This window comes from Schistocerca gregaria, chromosome X (assembly GCF_023897955.1).
Source record: "Schistocerca gregaria isolate iqSchGreg1 chromosome X, iqSchGreg1.2, whole genome shotgun sequence".
Classification (NCBI taxonomy): domain Eukaryota; kingdom Metazoa; phylum Arthropoda; class Insecta; order Orthoptera; family Acrididae; genus Schistocerca; species Schistocerca gregaria.
This window is the reverse complement of record NC_064931.1, coordinates 208,892,611-208,903,062: the sequence shown is the minus strand read 5'-3', so window position 1 is coordinate 208,903,062 and position 10,452 is coordinate 208,892,611. Positions and strand designations below refer to the sequence as shown.

General features: G+C 39.9%; 1 non-coding gene across 1 annotated transcript; it reads left to right on the top strand.

Annotated features, from left to right (window-relative positions):
- The first annotated feature begins 1,853 nt into the window (after nt 1–1,853).
- On the top strand, nt 1,854–1,928 carry Trnas-cga (transfer RNA serine (anticodon CGA)). The gene has a single exon. It is a non-coding gene; the product is annotated as a tRNA-Ser (tRNA).
- The last annotated feature ends 8,524 nt before the right edge of the window (nt 1,929–10,452 follow it).

Here is a 10,452-nt window from a genome sequence, read left to right as displayed (position 1 = left end):
GCCTAACGGTGGGCGGGACCGTAGCCCAGCTTCATGGAGACGGTTGAGAATGGCCCTCGCCGATACCCCAGGAGCAACAGTGTCCCTAATTTGCTGGGAAGTGGCGGTGCGGTCCCCTACGGCACTGCGTAGGATCCTACGGTCTTGGCGTGCATCCGTGCGTCGCTGCGGTCCGGTCCCAGGTCGACGGGCACGTGCACCTTCCGCCGACCACTGGCGACAACATCGATGTACTGTGGAGACCTCACGCCCCACGTGTTGAGCAATTCGGCGGTACGTCCACCCGGCCTCCCGCATGCCCACTATACGCCCTCGCTCAAAGTCCGTCAACTGCACATACGGTTCACGTCCTCGCTGTCGCGGCATGATACCAGTGTTAAAGACTGCGATGGAGCTCCGTATGCCACTGCAAACTGGCTGACACTGACGGCGGCGGTGCACAAATGCTGCGCAGCTAGCGCCATTCGACGGCCAACACCGCGGTTCCTGGTGTGTCCGCTGTGCCGTGCGTGTGATCATTGCTTGTACAGCCCTCTCGCAGTGTCCGGAGCAAGTATGGTGGGTCTGACACACCGGTGTCAATGTGTTCTTTTTTCAATTTCCAGGAGTGTATTTATCAACAGTAGTGTTTAAGTTTGTATGTATGTGTTCTAGAATGTGTTAAAAAAATAAAGTTTCAACAGCAAGTGAAATGAATGTATCTAAATAGTCCCCTATATCATTTTTACATTTAAAATTCTGTTTGTAATCCTTTGGAGGAATTACAGGGCAATCTGACTACTCTGAGTCCATTCTAATCTCATTTACATTCTCTCGAGCCACCAATTTTTTAAATACCACGTATTTCGAAAATGTCTGATCCCACTTGAGTTTGTAAAATGTAAAATATTTATTCGAATACTACAGTTTTTGTATTACCTGTAATACTTTTTTGTTGGAAATGGGTGTTTCATGGAAGAAAGAGATTTATGAATTGTAATTTTTTAAAAAAAATTCTACGATTTTTATCCAATACTCTAAAACCTAGTGCTTGTAGGGTACAAACAGAAATTTTTCCGGGGGGGGGGGGGGGCAAGACTCTAAAATAGCCATTTTTGATATAAATTAATTTATCAATTTTGAGATGCATCATGCCACCAGAACTCTCCGCGAAATGATGGATATCGACTCAATATTCGTATTTGTCATGGGTAGACTACTTTAATACTTACAAGACAGGCGTGCTTCACAATTACCGTTTTTGAAGTAAACCTTTCTGTGTTATTAATATGATTCTGGACGTGACAGATTTCTGAAGTTGACGATCTGACGTTATATCATATTACGATAGCATTCAACATGTATTCAAGGAAATGACCAATAAGTTAGGAAATAAAACTGTAAAATATTTAGAAAACATATTTTTATCAAGTCCCTGTAACGTTTAACTGATACCGAAAGAGAAAAATCTGAAACATGAAACGATCAGAAATGAGAATACTATTGGTTATAAACAAAATAAATCAGTCATACGGAGCCTTTGACTAATCCTTCTGGAAAGTGATGAAGCAGAAAACAAATTTTAAGGCATAGCGGAATGCTCACAGCACTCTGTTAAACAAAACATTGCTCTGTGAAACCCTACCTTTAGTTATTGCTGATTACGTTAAGGAAACTCTGACGGGGAATTCGGTTCCACGACAGCGGTGAAACGCCTCATACGCAACTCCACAACAATAATTCCAGGCAGGCAGTGAAGGAAGTCGGCACGGCACAGACGAGCGGGTATTTTCTTTATTTTTTTGATCCAAGGTAAAACGGCATGTTAAAAGAATACTGGCAGAAGTAAAGCTGTGAGTAGCGGGCGTGAGTCGTGCTTCGGTAGCTCAGTTGGTAGAGCACTTGCCCGCGAAAGGCAAAGGTCCCGAGTTCGAGTCTCGGTCGGGCACACAGTTTTAATCTGCCAGGAAGTTTCATATCAGCGCACACTCCGCTGCAGAGTGAAAAATCTCATTCTGAAAACGGCATGTTCATTGCTATGGAAGGCAGGCCGACTTACAACCGAATGAAGCCCGCGCTCCATAATCGTGTGTCTGGTGTCATATTTTGTGAAGAGAATACGGTTTCTACAATATTATTTCAGTGGTACAGGCTGGCGCACGAAAAATCGGCCCCGAGTACTGGATTTCCCATTGTCGCCCACCAGTCGTCATCTATTGTTTCGCAGTTGGTGCATGCATTAGCTTATTTGTTATTTCTTTATTGTCTAATTATCACATGTTTATCTGTTTGTTGTATCTGCTCGCAAAGGACAACAAACCGTGTGTAGCTGGCGAGCAGTCTGTACTCAGGGCCGGTTTTCCGTGCGTGACCCTATATTATTTCACTGCGATCAGCCACGTAACGCTACAATTTGCTAAACGAGAAGTTATGCAGAATCACATAAATTACTTCTACTAGTGTGTGAGAGTTCTGTAAAGTTGCTAAAGTGCATATTTGTACGAAAATGATATTTACTGGACTCAAATGGCTTGCAGGTTGCACGGATGGCTTGTATATTAGAAAATGAAGACAGAAGCGCAAAATAACATAAAAAAGAGCGTGGGTTCGAAAAATATAATTACGTGGTACAGAAGATGAATTTTACACATTATACAAGGAGCTCGAGATAGAGAAATTTGCATTTTAGGAAGTCGAAGCATCAGGTTTTTCATTTGTTACTTTAGATTGCACCTAAAATTATTAAAAGGAACACGTGCTGCCGTCAGTTTGTGAAAGGTTAAGATTAGTAGTTTGTCCAGTGCCAATTTTTGTCCAATAGTCAAATGGCTCTGAGCACTATGGGACTTAACATCTGAGGTCATCAGTCCCAAAGAACGTATAACTACTTAACCCTAACTAACCTAAGGACATCACACACATCCATGCCCGAGGCAGGATTCGAACCTGGGACCATAGCGATCGCGCGGTTCCGGACTGAAGTGCCTAGAACCGCTCGGCCCCCCTGGCCGCCTTTGTGCAATAGTCAGATTTCCCTCAATACCTTTCCGTTTAAAATTTAAAGGTTTTCTTTACAACTTGTATTTGGCTTTTAATAGTTCAAGTGCCTTATTTGTGCTGGGGGTTAGCTATTGAAACCACATAAATATTGTCAGCGAGTGCTTGCAAAACTGTTTCGCACACAATCCACCTACTTAGCAATAAGTAATCCTGCCACAAACACTTATTGAAACAACAACTTGCAAATTCAAGGTTTCAGTCCCATTTCTTCTTGAAACACTACAAATGCATGCCAACATTATTTTCCACCTACTAATCAGTCTGATTCAGACGCAGTACTTTTTTCACTTCAAGTTGCAGTCACATTGCAATCCATTCATTTTAAGATATTATATACAGTATCGGCATGTATAAAAATCCACTTTATAACTGTAGTAGAGGGCAAGTAATTTAGTACGCTCATGTCGTACAATTCAGATTGCTACCTCACTGTTTCAATTAATCTTTCGTCATTTCTTATAAATTTTAACGAAAGAAATAATGAAACGAGATAATTTGTAACAAATAACGAACATAAACAAATCTGAAATCAACAACGAAAACCACGACCAAAGGAAATTTGGAGATCTGCGCATGGCGATGCATCGACGGGAATGAGCTTAGGGTCACGTGACCAACAACGGACGGATGACGTCAAACGTCAAAACTTCCTTCCGAGTAACCTTGACGGTGCCGTGGTGTGACGTGACGGGACGGACGGCCAATGTGGATGCGGCCATTTGAAATTCATTGTAGAATGTTTTGACGGAACGGAACGTGACGATTAGTGTGAATTAGCTTTTAATCACATCCGTTGCAGTCGGATTACTTTTCTGTTTACCTACTTGTTTTAATATTTCACCCTTTCGAAACGTTCATTCCAGGTTCGAATCCCCGGCACAAATTTTCATTTTCGTCATCCCATTATGCAGCTGATGATTGTTCGTATTCGCAACTGGGAATACTTTTCATGTATTTCATAACGGCTGTAGTCGCACAGTGCCTGTTCCTTTGGACATGCATGTATGTCCAAAGGTACATTGCACCTTAATTCGGAATATCACAAATATTGCAATATCGTACTTATCCGCCGACACCGGTCAAGCGACTTTCAAGTAAAATGTCTCCCCTGTACGGGAATATACGTAATGGATGTATTAGTACAGGTTGTAGACACATGTTGACGACATAGTAAGTTTGTGGGTGGTGCTCGGATAGACTAACGGCAAGGCAACCAGTGACGGTAGCAAGGGGGGCGGGGAGGGGGGGGGGCGCTATGGAGCTATAGCCCCCACCCCCTCAATGGAGTATCATATTATGCTGGTTCAAAAATGGTTCGAATGGCTCTGAGCACTATGCGACTTAACCTCTGAGGTCATCAGTCGCCTAGAACTTAGAACTAATTAAACCTAACTAACCTGAGAACATCACACACATCCATGCCCGGTGCAGGATTCGAACCTGCGACCGTAGCGGCAGCCCGGTTCCAGACTGTAGCGCCTAGAACCGCACGGCCACAACGGCCGGCCCTATTACACTGGATAAATTGACTTAAGAAATCAGCGAATATATTACTTCAACAGATTCAATAATTCTTTTATAATTATGAAGCAATATAGGTTGCAATGTATTTCATTATTATTTATTAACATACATTGGATGTATATTAATGTACGAGTACCACTTACAACAATCAAGAAAGCTAAATATGCATACCAACACTTAAATTGCTGACCCCAGACAAAAACAACTTCGAAATTGCCAAAAAGGTATTATTTTCCCGGGTACACACATTCTGTAGACACGTTTTTACCCTGAACTCCAGAACAGTTATCAAAACTACTTTAAGCAACACCAAATTTTACCAGTTTGTCGGTGGAGGGCCCCAACTCTCCTTTTGTTAAGCGATATTTCATTCTCACAACCCCCCCCCCCCCCACCACCACCACCACCACGGACCAACATCTAGAATCGCCCCTAAAGGCAACTGCTCGCGAAAAGCAACCTTTGAAGTGTTCAAAACATTAAGAACTGATGTAGTTAAAATTGTGCAAGCTTGGCACTGATAAATTTGGCAGCTTCACACACGAAATCATATACAATGATTACTATCCACGCCAATAATTGTGAAGGATAGGAGAAAGCATTACACTCATCTCGTTTAAAAATAATGTCCTTTAATGGAAAACTGCATTTTTCTTGTTGAGTTAGGCTACGACATGATTCGCAACTAACTTCTTTTCTAACTTCAGTCACAGTGAAATCACAGTGAAAAGTAAGCGATGCAAGTTTAATAGTTACTATCTCCATGCATGTGACAGAATATAGATATTAGATTTACTTTGTAATGACAATATTGTTGTTATTTATAACATTATAATCAAACAACTATCAGTAAAGAAATTTTTTGAAGATAATATACACACATTGAGATCCATTAAGTTTCTGCAGGATTTTTGTCACTGTTTCTGGGACCTTAGGTATCACTTCCAATGAAGCTGGCTCAGATGACTTGTCACAGCTAATAACCTTCATTTCATGAGCTTTATGATTTCGTTGTTGGAAAGGAATTCCTATCTTCAAGATCCTGTTCAGAGCAAGTACTACAGCTCCTGAATCCAGTATGTCATTGTTGCCTGAAGATCTCCTCAAAGTGCTAAAGAATATTTCTATAGAATCGCTGTTAAATACTCTTAATAGCATGAAATGGGAGCCTGACAACAATAAGTATTGAACACACAGTAATGTAGAACAAGTAGTCAACCGAATTGACTTCTAAGTCTGGTTACTGAGGAAAATCAACCCTAGCTCATAACACGCTTCTTGTGCATCCTTGCTTTTTCCTCGTACTCAAGACACGCAAGGAACTCATTTTCCAGCCAATGAAGTCAGTCATTATGTGTGTTGAAAAAATGGATCTTCTCAGGCCAAAACTTAGCATTTTTATAACTGTTAACATCATGAATGCTGAACAATTTCTGAATCATTTTCATGAAATATACAGTCTTTGAACAAATGAGCTTTTGGATATCCAGAATGTGTTTGCAGATATTCCAGAGTTGTTATTACTGGTGAAGAAAATTTATGGTGTTGGAATGTTGCTCTTCAAGCTTACAACCCCCTCCCCCTACCACTCCCCCACATCCTCCTCATGCCCCAGACATAAAACTCTGCAGTTTTGAATTTTCAAAACTTGTAATGAAAATTAGAATGAGAAATCATCTTTTACAAAATACTCTTCTGAAATTCAGGTTTTCAGAACATAATTTCTAATAATGGAAACAATAAAACCACATGATTTAATATAAACAACAGGTACTGTCCCCATAGCAGTGTCACTTTGCTCCATAGTTCTGCATGACACATTTTGGCACAAATCAGTAGTCTTCACGAGTTATAGTTACACTGTGATTTAATACACATGTATTATTTTTAATCTCTGGTGCTGACTTGTTTGAGTGAGATAAAAAAAAATCCCTGAGAGCTGCTAGAATGCCATTCTGGCAGAAATTAAGCCCTTCAACACAAAAAAATTGTTTTCAGGCCACCAGGAAGCAGTGAATTCTGTTCAAATATTGGGAAAAAATGCGCCATTTACAGATGCTGTCACTGAACCTTCTTCACACCCCATTACAGTAGGAATTCCTCATTGTAATTAATAATAATGTAGAACAACCTCACCAGAATGCATATCCCCATGAAATGCTTTTACTTTCTCACATTCCAATGATAAGGAAATTCAGTCAGACAAACATGAGTTAAAACTGAAAATTTTGCAGTTGGTGAAGTCTTGTTCAGAATTCCCAGCCATAGCACAAATTTTAATTCATTTCTTCAGCTTCTGTCGTTATTGTAGATAAAGATGAGATGTGAATGTCTCAAGGAAAATTTAATTATATCAGATCTTATTCACAAGGATCAGCAAATCCACCAACACAATTAATACAGCCTAATTGGATGCCTCTCTTATTAACTTTTCTTCAGGCTGCAACCGAATTCCAGTATCGTAGATTCCCGTAACTATGGTCTTGAAGCAGAACTATAGTCCATATTGGTTATGAAGTCTCCACACAATACTATTTAGGTGGGTACCATCTACCGGCAGAATAAGAAACTGGAAGGCCCTGCATGTTGAAAATAAATTTGAAGAGGCTTGTTTTTAACCTGGTCATCTTACTTTCATTCATGCTGAAAGCAAGGTATGAGTTCCCTCATGTGAATTTTCTTTATTTACCTTATAATATATTTGGGATACATTATCTTTGGTTTGCTGCTTATTTGCTGATGAAGAGTGAAAAATATGCAATAAAATGTGCAAGGCCTGACCTTGAGCACAAAATTGTCCACGTCCCAGGGTGGAACATTGTTGTGTTCCATGTCCCTGACTGATGAAAATGGCTTTCTGAGCAAGTAGTTAAAAGTATAAAGATAAATTAAGAGTGATAAAGTATTTCTTTTAGATAACTTATAGACAACATAGCTGATCCAACCTCAGGATTTATCACATTTTCACACTGCATCAGACATAGGAAGAATACAAACTAATATCTTGTGAAAGAAAATACCCGACAATCCCAAAAGAGATTTTTCCATCACTGTTAAAGAAGTTGGTGGATAAGTTGGCTGACAATGGAACTTCTAATTTGAAACCTGGTTTCAGAAAATCAGTACCCTACCCTGGGGAGAAGATTAGTTTGTGGCACAACTTGACTAGAAGAAGCGATTGGTTGGTAGGACATATTCTGAGGCATCAAGGTATCACCAATTTAGTATTGGAGGGCAGTGTGGATGGTAAAAATTGTAGAGGAAGACCAAGAGATGAATACACTAAGCAGATTCAGAAGGATGTAACCTGCAGTACGTACTGGGAGATGAAGAAGCTTGCACAGGATAGAGCAGCATGGAGAGCTCCATCAAACAAGTCTCAGGACTGAAGACCACCACCACCACCACAACAACAACAACAACAACAACAACAACAACAACCCTCTCAACAAGAATAAAGTTTTTAGCAGGTTACCAAGTAATAAACTTGATTCCTCACTGCCATCAGTGAGTGCTTCCTTCATGGATTATCTCAAATCAGTGAAGACAAAAGACACTTTCACCATCTCTGGTAGTACTACCAGAAGGACAGAAACAGTCAATGTTGAGCCATGGAAGAGTAAACGTGCTACAGATACTCCTGATCATTCAACCAACAGTGACCAAGAAGATGAACCTCTACCTTCAGGAATTTAAAAAAAAAGAGAGAGATATTTACAGTATGTGTATATTATGTACATTATCCTCCTTTCCTTTTTATTATTTGCATTAAGGCAATGAGATTTATATTAATTTATAATTTTCAGATTACCAAAAACCAGTGATCATCAGTAGCGATGAAGATACAGCATGATTTATATCCATTGATGATAATGACTGACTTTAACAGACCAGAAGAAAGTGAAGACAGATTAATGAACTCTGCTGATGGGAAAGAAGTGTATGTGCCTCAAGTGGGTTATAATGTGACAGTTCAGTATGAAGGGGAATCCTGGCTTGGTGGTGTACTGACGGTGTGTAAATCAGGCATCACAGTCAGCTGCATGGAGAAAGGTGGGAGTTTTTGGAAATGACCATCTCTAAAGGTCATTTTAACATACAGAACATCAGATGAGTGTAAAATTAGTTTGCTGGTGAATGTCTCGTATATCCCAGAGCTCAAAGACAAGTGGGGTATAAGGGAGTAGATTGTCCATTTCCTATAACATTGTACCACCTATGCTTGCAGAAGTTTGCGACAGTATTTTCTTTGTATTGATTTTTTTTTATTAAAATATTCTCTGCATACACAAGAGTGTGAAAAAGTCAAACAAATTGTTTAAAATAACTGTATCAGAGAAACAGCAAATCAAAAGCAAAGTGTTCTTTAGTTGGGCACTTTGATCTACAACAATGCACCAAATTTTGATATAATTTTTCACCAATTCATTCACATTGTTGAGTGCAACTCACTGTATCTCAATTCCCTACATAACTTACTATCTGTAAAAATAAATATATGAATTTCAGGAATTATACAATTAAGTTATTTATTAAAATATGTCAAAAGTGGAGCATAATTGTAGGAAGTTACAGTACTAGAAAAAAAATCGTAGCCGAATGTAATGTGGGATCTGAATGGGATACTGATGATTCTGCCCTACCTACAGACACAGTAGCCTGACTATTATGACCACAGAGACAGTTTGTCTAGAATCAACACCCAAAGATCCTATGGAAACTGAGGCAATGCTGATAAATGAACAAGTGGTAGCTATCTTGCAATCTAAACTGCAACACTCTCAGTTTCCCTAACATGTCAGGTCTGTAAGCAATGCTTACCATAATCTTCTTTGAACTGTGAATAGTGTGGAGACACAATGGCCCCACAATTTGAGAGCACAGCCACAATCCAGCCTCCATATCTCTCAATTGACTGCTCTGTTCCGCATCCCGGACACAACTCTCCTCATCTGTGTCATCCGATTGACTCTTTTTTGCATATCTAAAAATGAAGCTTGCTGCTGTCTTCCCACCAACATTACATATCCACCTATCTTGTAAAAAGTTGCCAGTGGAACTCGGTGACTGTTTCTAGCCAAGACTTCACACCCAAAAATGCAGAAACATCAACAGGATAATGAATTACGTTCACTCTTCTCTTTTCTAAAAAGCTTGCTGCCATATGTTACATCCACATGATGTCACAACTAACCCATCAATCAGTGCTCATTCTGCAATCAGCTAGCCTCACATTACAGGTTCCTTTGAAACATAAAAGGCTTGCTACAAAGCTAGTAGCTGACTGTGTTACAGCATCCATCCATAAAGTAGCTCACAGCTGTTTCCAAATTTTTTAGGAACATCAGGAGATGTTTATAGTCCCAAATATGTCACTTTCCAAGCTCCCAGCACCTATCACCCCGTAGCAAAGTTCTGTTTCTTGTTGGAATGAACGCCTTTTTATCTCAGTGGCCCGCTACTTGTTATAAATGAATAATGGCTTGTCCGCCAGCACTCAAGCTGCCCAAGTGACTGGACAGTAGGCAAGGACCCCACCTGCCATTTTGCCTGTTTCTGTGAAGGGCTGGTCACATTTCCATAGTACTCCTCACTTCTAAAGTAAACCGAGAACACAATTGAAAGTACCCAACACCAAATTAGATTACAACAAAATTAAGAAGAGAGAGTTAACTCATCAGATCCTGTCACTCTAGTAATACATATCCCATCAAGGTAATTCAACTCCCCACCATTTGCATAATTAAAGATGCTGAAAGAATGAAAACAGGCTTGCTGAATGGCTTTCCACATCTCATAACATTCTGCTTGCATGAAAATTTTGTATAGGAGTGTTCCTCTAAAGAATAAGGTGGGACATCAGTAAGCATACTTTTACAATAATCTTTA